Here is a 14,375-nt window from a genome sequence, read left to right on the forward strand (position 1 = left end):
TGGCAAAGTAGCACGTCAGTATGCACTTTGCCATTCATCTGCAAGGATTTTTGATAAGATCCCGTCCTTCTGAGATACATCTCCAGTGGAGCGATCCCAGATGGATATGTGGAGCTCTGCAGAACAAAATCCATCTGCCGAAAGTCAGATTATGAATAGTGTTGCACCGATACCGATACCCGTATCGGACGGGGCCCCGATCCAGCACTAATATGGTGGTATCGGTATCGGCGAGTACCCACAAATAGGGCACCGATACCATTTTGATGTTTGTATGTCACTTGAACGCAGCCTTCTCTCTCCCAACTAGTATTATACATGTTATATAAGTTCATGAAAGTTGCACTATTTTGGCATTTAAGAGCCAAAACTTAGGGTTAAAAATAGATTATTCAATTATTAATGTAATTTTACTGTCTTACTGTTGCACTACTATTATACATGTTATAATTTCACCAATGTTGCACTATTTTGGCCTTTGAGAGCCAAAAGTTTATTCAACTATTGTCACCCATTCCAGGTAGGCAATAAAAAGTTCTACTACCCTAAGTAGTATGCAGTTCTTCATATATACACACACACACACACACACATCAATTTCAAACAGATGGTATCGGTATTAGCCAATACTGCACAGCCAGGTATTGGGTATCGGTATGGGGGTCAAAAAATGGCATCGGTGCAACACTAGTTATGAACTGATGGCATTCTGAGCAAACACCAGGGACTTTTAAATTAACCATAAAGGAACCTCAAATTATCTTTGTCTGGTTAAGAAAAATGCTTTTTACATAATGTTTTATGGATTTAAAAGACATCATTTGATGATAACAGTTGACTAATTGATTGCACGGTCGAGCAAGTCCAGACCTTTTTTTAGTAGGAATAGGTGACGAAATGGCAACAACCCGGGATGATTTTTGTCTCCTAATGGGACAACAAGGTGCGGATACGTTGCTAAGCAGCAGCTCCTCCAGCTCGTGCAAGAAATGGTATGCAAACAAAACAGCATGGCATGCATTTAAGTGTTGACCATTCACATAGGAAAATATTATTAGTTGCAGCCATTTATGCCAAAGAAAGGGAAGAAAAGTCCTTAGATGAAGCTTTGTTTCCTCCGGAGGATTGAGGCGCGCTCGTTTATGTCAAGAGATTCTCTTTGGGAAGTTGGCTTACAGTTCAAACTAGACTGTTCTTCTCACTCATGGTTTGCTTTAGGTATAGTTCCTTTAAAGCAAGATTCACCTAAATGAAGGCAAGTACACAAAGGACATCAGTTTCCTTCCTGCTGATGGACACATGACGAGAAAGATAAAACCACAGAGCATTTGGATTTATGTAAATTAAAAGTCTGCAGACCGCATTGCCCCATTTAGAATTCCCGATCTAGGTTGGTGATTATCAGAGTTGCTTAGATCTTGATGCACTCATTAGAAACAGTAGCACATACAATGTATTTACCCTTCTACCTGTCTACCCACCCACCATGCTGCTCTTTCTTTAATGTGAAATTTAAATCCATGTTGCATAGCTAGTTCACATATTGTGATTCTTTTTCTTGATGTAACTATACAAATGCACTAAATCAAGAAGGATCACCACACATGTTAAACAGCACATTTGCAACATGCCGGCAAAACACTATGAACGCACATCATCCCCGCCATGAAAGATGGCGGTGGGAGGTTCATGCTGTGGGGATGTTTTTATCTTCAGTATGGACAGAAAAGTTGGTCAGGGTTGATGGGAAGATGGAAGAAGCTAAAAACAAGAAAACCTTGAGAGGAAACCCATTAGATGCAAAAGACTTGAAACTGAGATGGCTATCCACATTTCAAGTTGGACGACAACCTTAAATGTCCTACCAGAGCTACATCGGAAGAGTTCAGATCAAAGTGTATTCAGTTGTTAGAATGGCTCGGTCAAAGCCCGGAAACAAAACCGGTTAAAAAAAAATCTATGTTTCAAACATAATCAAAAAAGAAACAAAGACCTGAAACAGAAAAGTGGTTGCAGGGATATAACTCGACATGGTCAGCGTGGCACTAGTGGCATGCTCCTTTTAATCTGGGATTAAAGTTGAATGAGGGCACAGATGAGCAACGCCATCTTAAAGAATCAAGCACGTGGATCTTGGTACACACATACATGTGACCCTGCAGCTGCAGGACAGCTGCTCACACTTTGACCTGACTTCCTATGCGTGGCCCCCAGAACTCAGCAAAACAGCATTTAAAAAGGGGACCACTGGTACCTATGCTTTACAAATATGATTTTTTAAAATCTGTCCATCCATTATCTGTTTGTGCTCGCCTCCAGACTATCCCAGCTGTTACAGGGTGTAAACCAGATACACAGTGCAAATGATTGTTATAGTGTTTTTTTGTTTTTTTTTTTTAAGAAAAGCACAAAATTACAAGCTTTCATTAAAAGGCTTTAAGACACAATGCAGACAATGTCAAATTAGTATATTTTTCAAGCAGGGGTGATCATGTTGCTTTCCTCTGTTCAGTTTGGTTACCAAACATTTTATTTAACCTTTATTTAACCAGGACAAAAGACAAAAAAGAAAAAAAAATGAGACCAATGTCTCTTTTACGGGGGTGACCTGGTTAAGAGGTCAGTAGCACACACTACAAAAACACTCAAAATAAAACAGCAATTTTACATGGAAAGTGCAATTTGTTATCAGCAGTTACTCTAAAAAAAAAAGCAGTAGAGTTTTGGACATTAAAAAGAAGATTAAGTGCAATATCCATCAGTACAATAAAGTGCAGTTGAAAATCGGCTTAAAGGTGAAATTATTTACTGTAACATCTTTAAGACACTGCCACTGTTTTTAGGATGCCTTTTGCCCTTTACGTAGGAATGGAAAAAAACACTGTTTTCTAATTTTATGCACACTAAAACTTATCTCTTCTGTACTCCTCTTTGCTGATTGAACATATTCATTTCAGCCTAGCAGTTCTGGTGTAAACTCATTTTGAGATCACAAAAGAAAGAAAGTGTTTTTAAGCAAGCTATTGCAGAAGAGGTGTTAAGTGTTGCTCCCAGCACCATGAAGCTGGTTAAACTTTTACCCACCTGGTTAATTAGTCCATGTTTCATTAGTGTGAGGAAGGATGTAAAGTGGAATAACATAGAAACAGCTCACTGCACACCAGTGTGTTTTTCACACACAAGCCAGCCGAAGACTGTTACAGGTTCAACACCTCTGCAGAAAGTGGCTGGCATGGCGGAAACACAGGGACTTCTCCTCATGCTGCTAATTTTCTCAGGGAAGTTTTTGTGGACCTATTCCAAAGGTATGTAACGCTTCATTCATGAACATAACTGCCTAAACATTGCTGCAAATCTGTCGAAGTCGGTCAAGAAGAGTGAAAAACTTAAACGGGGGAAAACAGAGAGTTTCATTGCTAAGAACGAACAGTCAGAACCAGGTCAGCACACCTGCACACTGGAGGCATGTATGAGGGGGAAAGAGAATAGGGGCGAAAATGCATTAGGGAACTAAATAAGTCCTGGTGAAAAAGTTAATCAAAACACAATCAAACGGGGGAAAATAACACAAAAAAAACCCCACAAAATACAATCTGAGGAGCTATCCGAAAAAGTGATAAAAACTGAGTGTGATGCGTAACATGAAAGCCTGTATGCTTGACACAGAAATAAGGATGATTTTAAGGGAAATGTGGCAGAAAAGGGGACTCTGCATCATAAAAAAGGGGATAAATTGAGAAGCCAAAACGACAATGGACAAAGCTTTAGATGAATCAATTATGTCCTTAACCAACCACAACATCGAGTTTCATCTTAAGACATGTGATGCCACCACGGATTAATGACATGGGTTTTCTCACATGGTAGAAACAAAGTAGACATTTTGGGTTCCAAAGACAAAACACCCCACTTTTTGCCAAGATAAATAAAGATAAATGGAGATAAATACCAGCCCCCCTGCAAGGATGCAACTCAAACAATGGTTGGATGTATGTACCTCTAATTATTTATATATGGATGTCTCTGTTTCACTTTTCTCCACATATTCAATCTGAGTTATCCTGTGGTGATTTACATTATTTTAGCTGTCAAAACATTACCGAGGACAGCATCTGTAATGCCATTCAAATTCGACAAGTCTGCCAGTGGTCACTTTTCTCATGCTTTTTGGACCTAAAATGTCCCTTCGAGCTATTGCTGCAGATGTAGGGTATAGCATCACTCAAACACATCAGTAATAATAATTGCTAATAACTGGCAATAATTGGACCTAGAAACTTCAGCAGACATTTTGTACCAGCAGAGGAGAACTAAAAGGGGGAAAAAAACATAGTAAAAGAAAGCATTTTAGCTTACATTATAAACTTTATACTCACTGCACTCCTCTTGGTTTGGGTGGTATGGCTGTTGATCTCTTGCTCAAGATTTTTGTAGTTGTTTAAACATAAAGTGTCTTGTTCTTGCATTTCTTTTAAGAAACCAAAAACAATTCCAATTGCTTCATAATCATTGGACTAAACGTGTATCAATGAGAGAGGCTGTTTGTAGTGGGTCACCCTGGCTTTCTGATGATTTTTGAAGCAAAATTGGCCACTTCAGCCTATTTATGCTGCACCAAGAAGTGACCATACATCCACACAACGTTTTATTTATTTATTTGGTCAGTAAAGCAATCCATTCTGTGATTACCATGACTGTTACATAAACTACATCATCATCTGAGCACGTTCTTTATTTAGAGGTTGTGACTTTTATTGTTTCAAAAGGTGCATTTTAAAATGATTTGCCTGCTTTGAGTAACATTTGAATGTCTGACTGTGATTTATTTTTGTTGCATATTGTATACATTTATTCAGTTATTATGCCTCTAACAATAAGAGGATTTTTAACCTTTGAAGGTGCTAGTCTCAGTGAACAAGACGCTGGATGCAACCTGGACAGATCACCAGTTAACAACCATGCAGACACATGCTTGGGGCAAGGTATAGAGGCTAAACTAACCAAACATGCTTTCGGATGGTGGGAACCAAAAAAACTGGATCGAAATCGGATATGTTTAAAAGTTGTCCAACTTGTGTCCCCAAAGCAAAAAATTAATAAAATCAGACTGGGTGAAAGGGCAGGTTTTGTTTTTTTATGTATGTAGATGTGACACTTTCAGATAAAACTGGTGCCTATCTCTAGTGATCACTGAAGCAAAACAACACATGTACCTAATAAAAAAAACTGCTATTGAATCCCCATTGTAACTATGTTTTCAGTCTTGTTACCAGACCTGAACGTCACTTGCGTCATCGGAGATGACTGTGTCCTACCATGCAGCTTCAGACCCACTGGCACAGTGGTAATCCACTGGTACAAGCAGCAAATCCCTGTTCACAGCTACTATTACCACAAAGACCAGTTTGGACTCCAAAACAAGCACTTCAGCGGCAGAACATCTCTGTTCAACTCCCACATCACTCAAGGAAACGCTTCGCTGCTTCTAAGGAGGGTTAAAGTTCAAGACAAGGGCAGGTACAAGTGCTACACGAGCACACGGAAAGGCAACCAGGAGATCTTTGTCAACTTGGAGGTAAAAGGTTTGTACGGTCAGTCAATTAAGTCTTATGCCTGTTTATCTTTCTATGGTGTAATGGCTCCAATTTTAATGTGATAAATCTTTAAAGGGTTGCAATGATGAGCTCAATGACTCCACCTGAAAAATTACCTCAAGCCCATTTTGGGTAGGTGGAACTTTTTCCTTTCCTCCCCACTCCCACCATTTCCCACAAAGCCTCAGCAGCCTGGGGCTTTATTGTGTAAGAAAGGTCAGAAAGCAAACTTGAAAACTGATTAAAAGCATTAAAAACAATTAACCCAATTCAGACTGCTCTAAATTGATAGATATTAATGAAGGTATTTTGGTTTAGAAAACGACTGCCTGTACTCTTGATTACCAAAAAAAGAAGTTGAATCTGTTGCCCTCTTACACTGCATATAACATGTTTGTAATTGTCCTTGATTTGAGCAGGTAAACAAGATGATTTGCCAATGGAATAAGAATTTTGCACATAAAATAGGAACAATTCATCTCCATCATCTTATTTCAAGTGCAGGATGTCTAATTATCTTATTTTTGGGGTCAAAATACTCATTTCATTGGCAAATAATATTATTTACCTGCTCAAATCAAGGATAAATACACTAACTTAAAGAACATTTTACTTATTTTTAGATCCGTTTTTGCAGTGTACATATTTCTTCTGGTAATGCTTTGTTGTGAAACTTAAATATTTCAGCAATTTTCAAACAGTGCTCTCATTTATTAATGAAAATCGAACCCAAACCAAGCTGGGTCTATGTTCGTAATTGGCCCACATGTCAAATCATGAGTGAACTGTGATCAGTCCCGTTTTTTTTGGTTACAATTCTCCAGTCACACGCAGACCCTTTTACTGCCAGACCCGTACAATCAGCAAATAGAACCCATCTGACAACATGATGTAGGCAAAATATCTCAAAAAGCAACGCATCATGCTATGATATCGAAAAGTAAAAACACTGGAAAGGGTTCCAATGCCATTTTTCTAAGGCTTTGAGACTCCAGTTGAGAGCCACTATTCACACATGGAGAAAATATAGAGCAATTTTGAACCTCCTGCTAATGCATCAACAATTAATCGAACAAACAAACACAAAGATTTTGCAAAGTTTTCCACATGTCTCCACTGGTTTCTTTGACCATTCATATTTTGAGATGAACTACAGGTCTTTGAGGGAAGCCCTCCTCGCTATTACTCATATTTTTTGCTCCTGCCATAGATCCTCTGATTCAAGTTGGTACTCTGACTGGGCAACCCCCAAAAAATTGACATTTTTGTTTGCTTGCCATTTCTTTACCACCTTTACTCTGTTTAGGGTCATATTCATGTTTGAATATTCAGTATTACATTAAACTCAAATTTTCTACAGACAGCAATTGATGTGTCATTGTTGAACATATTTTTTTCTTTTTTTCTTTTGCCGCATTTTCATGAGCAGTTTACCTTGATTGGTGTCACTGTCCCAATAGGTCTTTGTAAAAAAATTATTATGTTCCCACCGCCATGCTTGACTGTGGGATGGTGTTGAATTGTTCTCCTTTTTATAGAAATAATTAGGGCTAAATCAATGTGTCCAAACTGTTTTTGTTATATCTGATCGCAGAGCAGAATATCAAATATTCTTCTTTGCTTTAATCAGATTTCTCAAAAGGCTATCCAGCATTTTGTGAGCCACACTGGGAGAAGTGGATATCATAGTTTGATCCACATCATATACCATTTCCAGTCAGAAGAAAAATTTTGGTCAAGTGAAAAAAGATTTTATGATTTAAATCTGCCAGAGGTATGAATAACTTTGGGCCCAAGACCATTTTCTTAAAATCAGACATTACTTAAAAGCTGCTAACATTTCCAAGTCCTGTATGTTTCATGAGAGGCAGAAGCTGAAAGCTTGACAGGATGACGCTCAGACATGAAGCAGGAAAAGGTTTTCTTCTAAATAAACTCTCAAATGCTCACTATTGTTAGATGGTAGTTGGTAGTTTTTTGAATGACGTGTTCACTGATCTGAACAAGGACTGATTTTTGAGGTTCCAACCTGCACGTCACCCAACAGTGATTGTGATTGTGGCCATCAGCACATCTCTCAATAGTCAGAGACGCAGGCCCTTTCATAGTGTCAGCTCAAACCCCTACTTCTGCTGCCTCAAATTAGTTTTTCTTCTAGCACCTAAAATCCACCACGTAAATACCACCTCCAGGCTGTTACAACTTACTAGACATAATAAACATACTTTCTTTTTTAATTTATGACAAAAATAGATTTAGTCTAGAACATACAGTATACCCAATTTAGTGTAAATTAATTTGTACTGCAATTGAAGTAATGCAGAAAAAAGTAAAGGCTGAATTATATTTCAATTATTGGTTTTATTTAGAAGGTTACTGCTTAGAAAAGAGTTAAATTCCCTATAAATCTTGTGTTCATACAATGAAAAGGAGATTTTTTTTTGTTTATCTTCACTTTAAATTGTTGTGGAGGGTTGAAAGAGGAGAAAGCTCGTGTATTTTGTCTGCCCCACTGACCCACTGCAAAAGTAGAGAACGAGGGCATTAAAGTGCAGCAGAAAAAGCACCATTAAGAAGAGATTAGACTAAAACACTTGTTCTGCTAAAAGCCAGCGCTGCTACTGTGAAATATATCACTAAGCTCTAAAGAATAGAATAAATCTTTGTCTGCCCTTGTTTGCCTTTCTGCTCACATCAAAGCAGCACCCTGTTTATTTCTGGCTGTCCCTTCCTCAGAACCGTGCCGTACGACTTTTAAAAGCTGAAACCGTCTTATTCTGCTTCTCGCGCAGCGCCGATCCAGTCAGTAACCATGGAGATGAGCGACGAGACGGTGACCTGCACGTCTCACAACGTTTACCCCATGCCGCGGGTGACGTGGGCCACGGAGCCCACCTCAGCTCAGGGGGCTCTGGAAAATTCCACCATCAGGACCACAGATCACAAGGGCCTCTTTAATGTGGAGAGCATGCTGAGGATTGTGGGTAATCTATCCGACCGCACCTACTTCTGCTCTTTCATGTCGGCTGACAGAAGCCAGGTGTGGACAGCTTCTCGGAAGAACCAAGGTGCTTTTCTTGAAACGTCAGTCACACTAAGAGTTAGTTCTCATAAATAACGGGCCGTTAACACCAGATTTCCTTTTTTTTATTTATTTTTTATTCAGAGGATATAACACACGAAGAGGGTCGCCCACTGTCCATCTCATGCATGGCTCCCCGCAGTCTCCTGAATTTTTCCCTCACCTGGACCATCTCCTTTCCTACGGAGCAGACGCTGATCTTAAAATACGACAACAGAACGGGACACATGGTCAACATGTGGGAGGACCAAGCGCTCCTTGACCCGGACCTGCTTCTGCAAGGGGACGGGTCACTCCTGCTCAGCAGGCCAGACAGCGAGGAACACTCTGGAACGTACACCTGCACCTTCTCAGGTTTACAGAGCAGGCACGTCGTTCAGACCAGAGTCAACATCACTGTTGCCCCAGTCAGTGAGTTTGACATGTTTATTTCTCTCTCTCTACCTATATATTCTGATTGTCAGTCTTGTTTAAGTATTGCGCTGAAAAAAAGCAAATGCATTGTAGTGACAGAGATGTGTTTCGCAGGAGTGGATGAAAAGAGCCGGCAGAGGTCATGGTGGAGCACGGCAGCTTCTGCAGCTTTCGTCTTGTTCACAGTGATTGTAGCTCTGCCGCAGTGTGCAAGACAAAGAGGTATGTTTGCAGTTAAATCCAGAATTGTTCACACCTCTGCCATATTCAGCTTTAAAGTAATCTTTTAACTTTATCAACATATTTCTTATGACGAGAAGGGATGTTAGCATCTCGGCATGTAGAGGAAGCTTAGGATTAGGAAAAAGGGGGCCTTCCAACCTCGATGACTTGAAAATAATCAACAAAGATCAATCATCATATCAGTGGAAACATGCAAAAAAGGCTAGTCAGTAATTTAAAGTAGGGGTTGATTTGGTGTCCAGTACAGATTATATCCTTCTCTGATTATGGAGAAGCATATACATTTTAAAGTTTTCGACATGCTAAATTTATCAAAATGTAAACATAAACAGATTGTTTTTGTTTTTTTCCCCAAGTTGATACTCCTTTTACATTCCTTTGTTGTCTTTAAAAGATTCCTGTCTCCTGTTATAAATAATTTTAAATCATAAGAGGTTCTGTGCGTAACTTGTGTTCTGTCTATATGAGTTTTAGCTGCATAAACAAGTAAGGGCCATAAAACAGAAGTTCACAAACTTGTCAGCTTCTAACCCACTTAATACCATTGGTAGGACCTGCAACCCTTTCTTTTGCTGCTTAAATCATAGAAATACTGACAATAATGACATGAAAGACCTTCATGGCTTATTAGTATCATGTTAAAAGTTCCATATTAATAATAAAAATGTAGTGTGATATTTGCACATCATCTCAACACTTCAAATTCTACGGACCATTCCTTTAAACACACCATTATACAATTTCACAATTATTTTCACTACTTCTTAGAATTCCTGAGATTATATTGAATGCTTTACTAAATTAAAAACTTACCAGTCACTGCTGCTATAGAATAACATGAATAAAAAGTCCTGACTTCCCACTGAGGTGTTTGTGTTGTTGCTGCTGAATCTGTTTTTATGTTTAGGTTTAACAAAATGGTCATCTTTGGAAGCATTATAAAGAGTTTACATTGTCAATGGTTTAGACGAGGAATTTTACATAATCAAACAGATATATCCAACAAATAATCCAAAGTTTTCAGAAAAAAACAGTTTAAATTCACAAAGTTTTATATTTTAGCGCCTCTTACTGTTCTCATTTCTCCCAAACATTACTCTAAAAGGGGAATATTTAGGTAAGAAAACATCCACATTTACAATAACTATAATTAAACAGAGCATTGGAATGTTTTTTGCAATCAGTTAATTTAGGCATGTCGTTCAGTGTGGCCCCTGTACTGATTTTTGGGGCTCGCCAATTACAATTCAAGAATGATTTGACCCACCAGCACAGGTGGTTGATGCAGATAGAACGTTTTATATATATATATATATATAATTAGAGCGAAATTACATGTTAGAGACAAGTGAAAATCTTAGAACTGAAAATGTCAGGAACGACACAAAGCAGTCATCTTTCAATAGACGCACGTTTTACTTTCTCTTTGATTGCATTATGACTTTTACTCAAATGCAGACATTGTTGCAACAAAACCCGCTTTAAATTCCTGAATAAAAATTGGCTAAATGCAGCAAATGTTTTTATGCGCACCTTTTAGTACAGCAAATGTACAAAAGCATTGTTTAATGGTTGGATCTACAATGATTTACACATCCCTTTCCTGCAGAAAATCTGACTAATTTGTTTAATTAAAATATTGCATGTTCATTTTTGTGAAACATGTAAGAACAATTCACAACAAAATTTTTTTTTGTCAATTTAGTTTTTCTTTACTCTATTTTTTTTGGCCCTCAAATACTTTTGACGTGATGATTTTGGTCCGTGTGACAAAAAGTTTGGACACTCATGAGTTAACTGGTTTTATGAATTGTACAAACGTCAGTATTTTTGATTAATTGTTGTTTAATTTGTCTATTAAAGCAGACCAGTCATTAAAAAACACCTCATGTCTCTGTGAGATTAAATTGAAAATATTAAGGGGAAATAAAAAAATAACAAAATTTAGAGGCATGGATACACACCAAATACGTGTAAATTCAGTGGGAGCCAAGTTAACCACAAGGTGGCAGTGTTTCCACCAAAAGCTTTAATTAAGACTGTGTAACTTTCTGGGGTGCATATGTTCAACTTTTCACACTTGAATTAAAAACGTTACATTTATTATTATTATTATTATTATTATTATTATTATTATTATTATTATTATTATTATTATTATTATTATAACAATAATGATAATAATAATAATTTTGTTTTGTTTTTTTATACAGCGATGGAGGCCAGAAAAGCCTCATGCAGATACAATGGAGCTGGGCTTGTTGAAGATGGACTTCAGCTTTGCAAAGATCCAAACTCGTCTGCTTCCTGCAAGATAGAACAACCTGATGTGGAACGCAGTAGGCAATCGGCCCAATTTGAAGCACAAGATGAACAACTAGGTGGTGTCCTCAGATCAACAGAGAGCTGCAATGGGAATTTAGGGATAGATTCTGAAAATGAAAAAGAGGAAAAGCCAGAAGAATTGGCAGCAGAAGAACATGATGCCCCACAATGCATAAGCTTTGAGAAGAATGGATTTAAATATATGGGGCCTGAGTCCTATTTACCAGAAACAAGCTCCAGACTTCAGGTTTGAAGCCTGCAGGCATCTAGTTGTAAAGAAACAAGAAGGCTCCCTTCAAAGAGATCTATCCATTTAAAACAGATGACTCCTGAGATTGTTTTTTTTATCATACCCATTAGCTTATAGTAAATGTCTTATTTTGTGTGATTAAAGTTTATGCGATTAAACTTGAAATGTGTGCTTTATCCTCAACTGTCTTGAAATAAAAATAAAAACTATTGCTTAAATACATACAGCATTTTGCATAAGTATAATTGCAAAAAAAATGATACTTCGACAGAACATTCTTAAGTGTTTAGTTCTTTTGTAGCTTCCTTTATTTTCATGCCATTAGCTAATAGTACTATAAGAGGTCACCTACCAGTAGTTACAGTCCATCTGTGCGTAATTTAATCTCAGTATAATCTCATCTTTTCTATCTCAGAGGTTTGTTAGAGAACATTAGTGAAGACCAAGGAACACAGCACACGGGGCAGGGAGAAAGATGTAAAGAAGATTAAAGCGGGCTTTGATTATAAAACAATAACCCATTCAGTCCTAGGTCTGAATGTGGATGGATAAATAGACAAGAAATAGGCAAGGAGCGAATTAATCAGCGAAGCAGCCAAGAGGCCAGAAATCTGGAAGAGTGGGAGAGAGCTACTGCTCAGGTGAGAGAATCTCTGGATAAGTCAAAAATGTGTCACTTACACCACAAATCTGGCCTCTATGAAAAAGTGACGAGGACAAACCCATTAATGACGGAAAGCCATAAATTGACCACAAGCCATGTGGTGGACAAATTAATCACTGGTCAGATGGGAGCAAAAGCTGATTTTTATTTTATTTTATTTTTACTTACATTAGCATAATGCTGGGGATATGCTATTCTCAGGTAGGGAAAAGAAAGCTTGTCAGAGTCGATGGTAGGATGTATGACGTTAAAACCCAGCAGTTCTGGAAGAAAAGCTGTCAGAGGCTGAAGAGCGAATAGAAATGGAGGTGGAGGTGAAAACATATTTGCACTAAAGCATCCGCAGAAGCCCTCCATCCAATTAATTCATCAGTGTAACATCACAAACTGTGAAAAGGTTTAAGAGAAATTAGCTCTTCAGCAAAGCACCGATGATACATGTTCGAGGATTAGTTTTTACATGTACAGCGACGGTGCAATAAAGCACCTATGATCTTTCTGTTCTGTCTTTTGTTTGCAGGAGATAGATAAGCATTATTAAACGATTATGAATTATGGACAGACAATAAACAGAAAAGATTAAACCCTCTTCACAAACACAACACGGCAGCCCTGTAACTACAACTTCTTTGGCTTAACAAGGATTCAAACAGGTTGTTTTGCGGTTTCAATCTGACCTTAACCCATTTCCTCCTCAAACTGAGATTGGCCCTCTAAATTTAATCTGTAAACATCTGTGATGTGGGTCACATTATGCTAATTATGCCATGGGTAAATGCAAGAACTGCTTTGCAAAAGAATGCGTCTGTCAGCGACAGTTGCCCAACTGGGTGAGGACAGAAATGAGAGTTTGGAGTTAAAAACGTGAGGATGCATCCCTTCAATCCCTTAAAACCAACAGAAAATGAATCAATAAGGATTAAGTACATTTTTAAGAAAACAGACAAGACTTTCCCATCAGTTTTCCTTTTCTTTTCTAAACAAATGGCACACATTGGAGTTTTTGCACTATGACTCAGATTTCCCTACAATTACCAGAGAGACGATCATACACCCCCTCCCACAATCTAACACAAATCTCACCCCATATTCATTCCCTCTCTTTCTTACTTTTCCTCCCTCCACTCTGAATTCTTTAACACATGGTTTTAGTCTGCATATAAAAAAAAAAAAAAAAAACAGCCTACACATGCAACAGTTTGCAGAGGATCTGTGCGCCAACTTTCGAATCCTACCATTTTTTTTTTTTTATGTTTCTGGACAGGAAGTTGGGTAACATTCCAGCGCTCTGCGACAATAAAGTCATTGTTTTAGCAATAAATTGAGAGCGTCCCAGTACATTTTGACTCTCCTGAAGCTGTAAAGAGAGTACGGCTGGTGAGGCTCCTGAGTGTGCGCGATTTAATGACAAAGACCCCGGCTCTGTATCTGGAAGTAATCATCTCGGCAAGGCTCTGCTCCACAGCCCCCTCCCTATGATGTAATTGGAGTTTTTTTTTGGTTTTTTTTGCCTGATGATTCAGGAAGACTTCAGGGGTCTTTCTAAAAGTTACTTTAAATATTTTCTATTTGCTTGTTGTCACCGAGGGGATATAAAAGGAGGCGAATTGAGCAGGCTCTCTGCATGTTGCATGTTTCTCTGGCTTTTGGTGTTTTTTGTGTGTTTTTTTTTTTTTTTTTTTTGTCAGTCAGTAGTCTGGGGGAGTGGGGTTGGCCCTGATTCAAGCACAGCAACGGGGCCTCTACCCGCCTCCACATATACTGCTGAAACAACAGTCAAGTAACGCAGACACCTTTTCTTCC

This window comes from Fundulus heteroclitus, chromosome 11 (assembly GCF_011125445.2).
Source record: "Fundulus heteroclitus isolate FHET01 chromosome 11, MU-UCD_Fhet_4.1, whole genome shotgun sequence".
In the NCBI taxonomy this organism is placed as follows: domain Eukaryota; kingdom Metazoa; phylum Chordata; class Actinopteri; order Cyprinodontiformes; family Fundulidae; genus Fundulus; species Fundulus heteroclitus.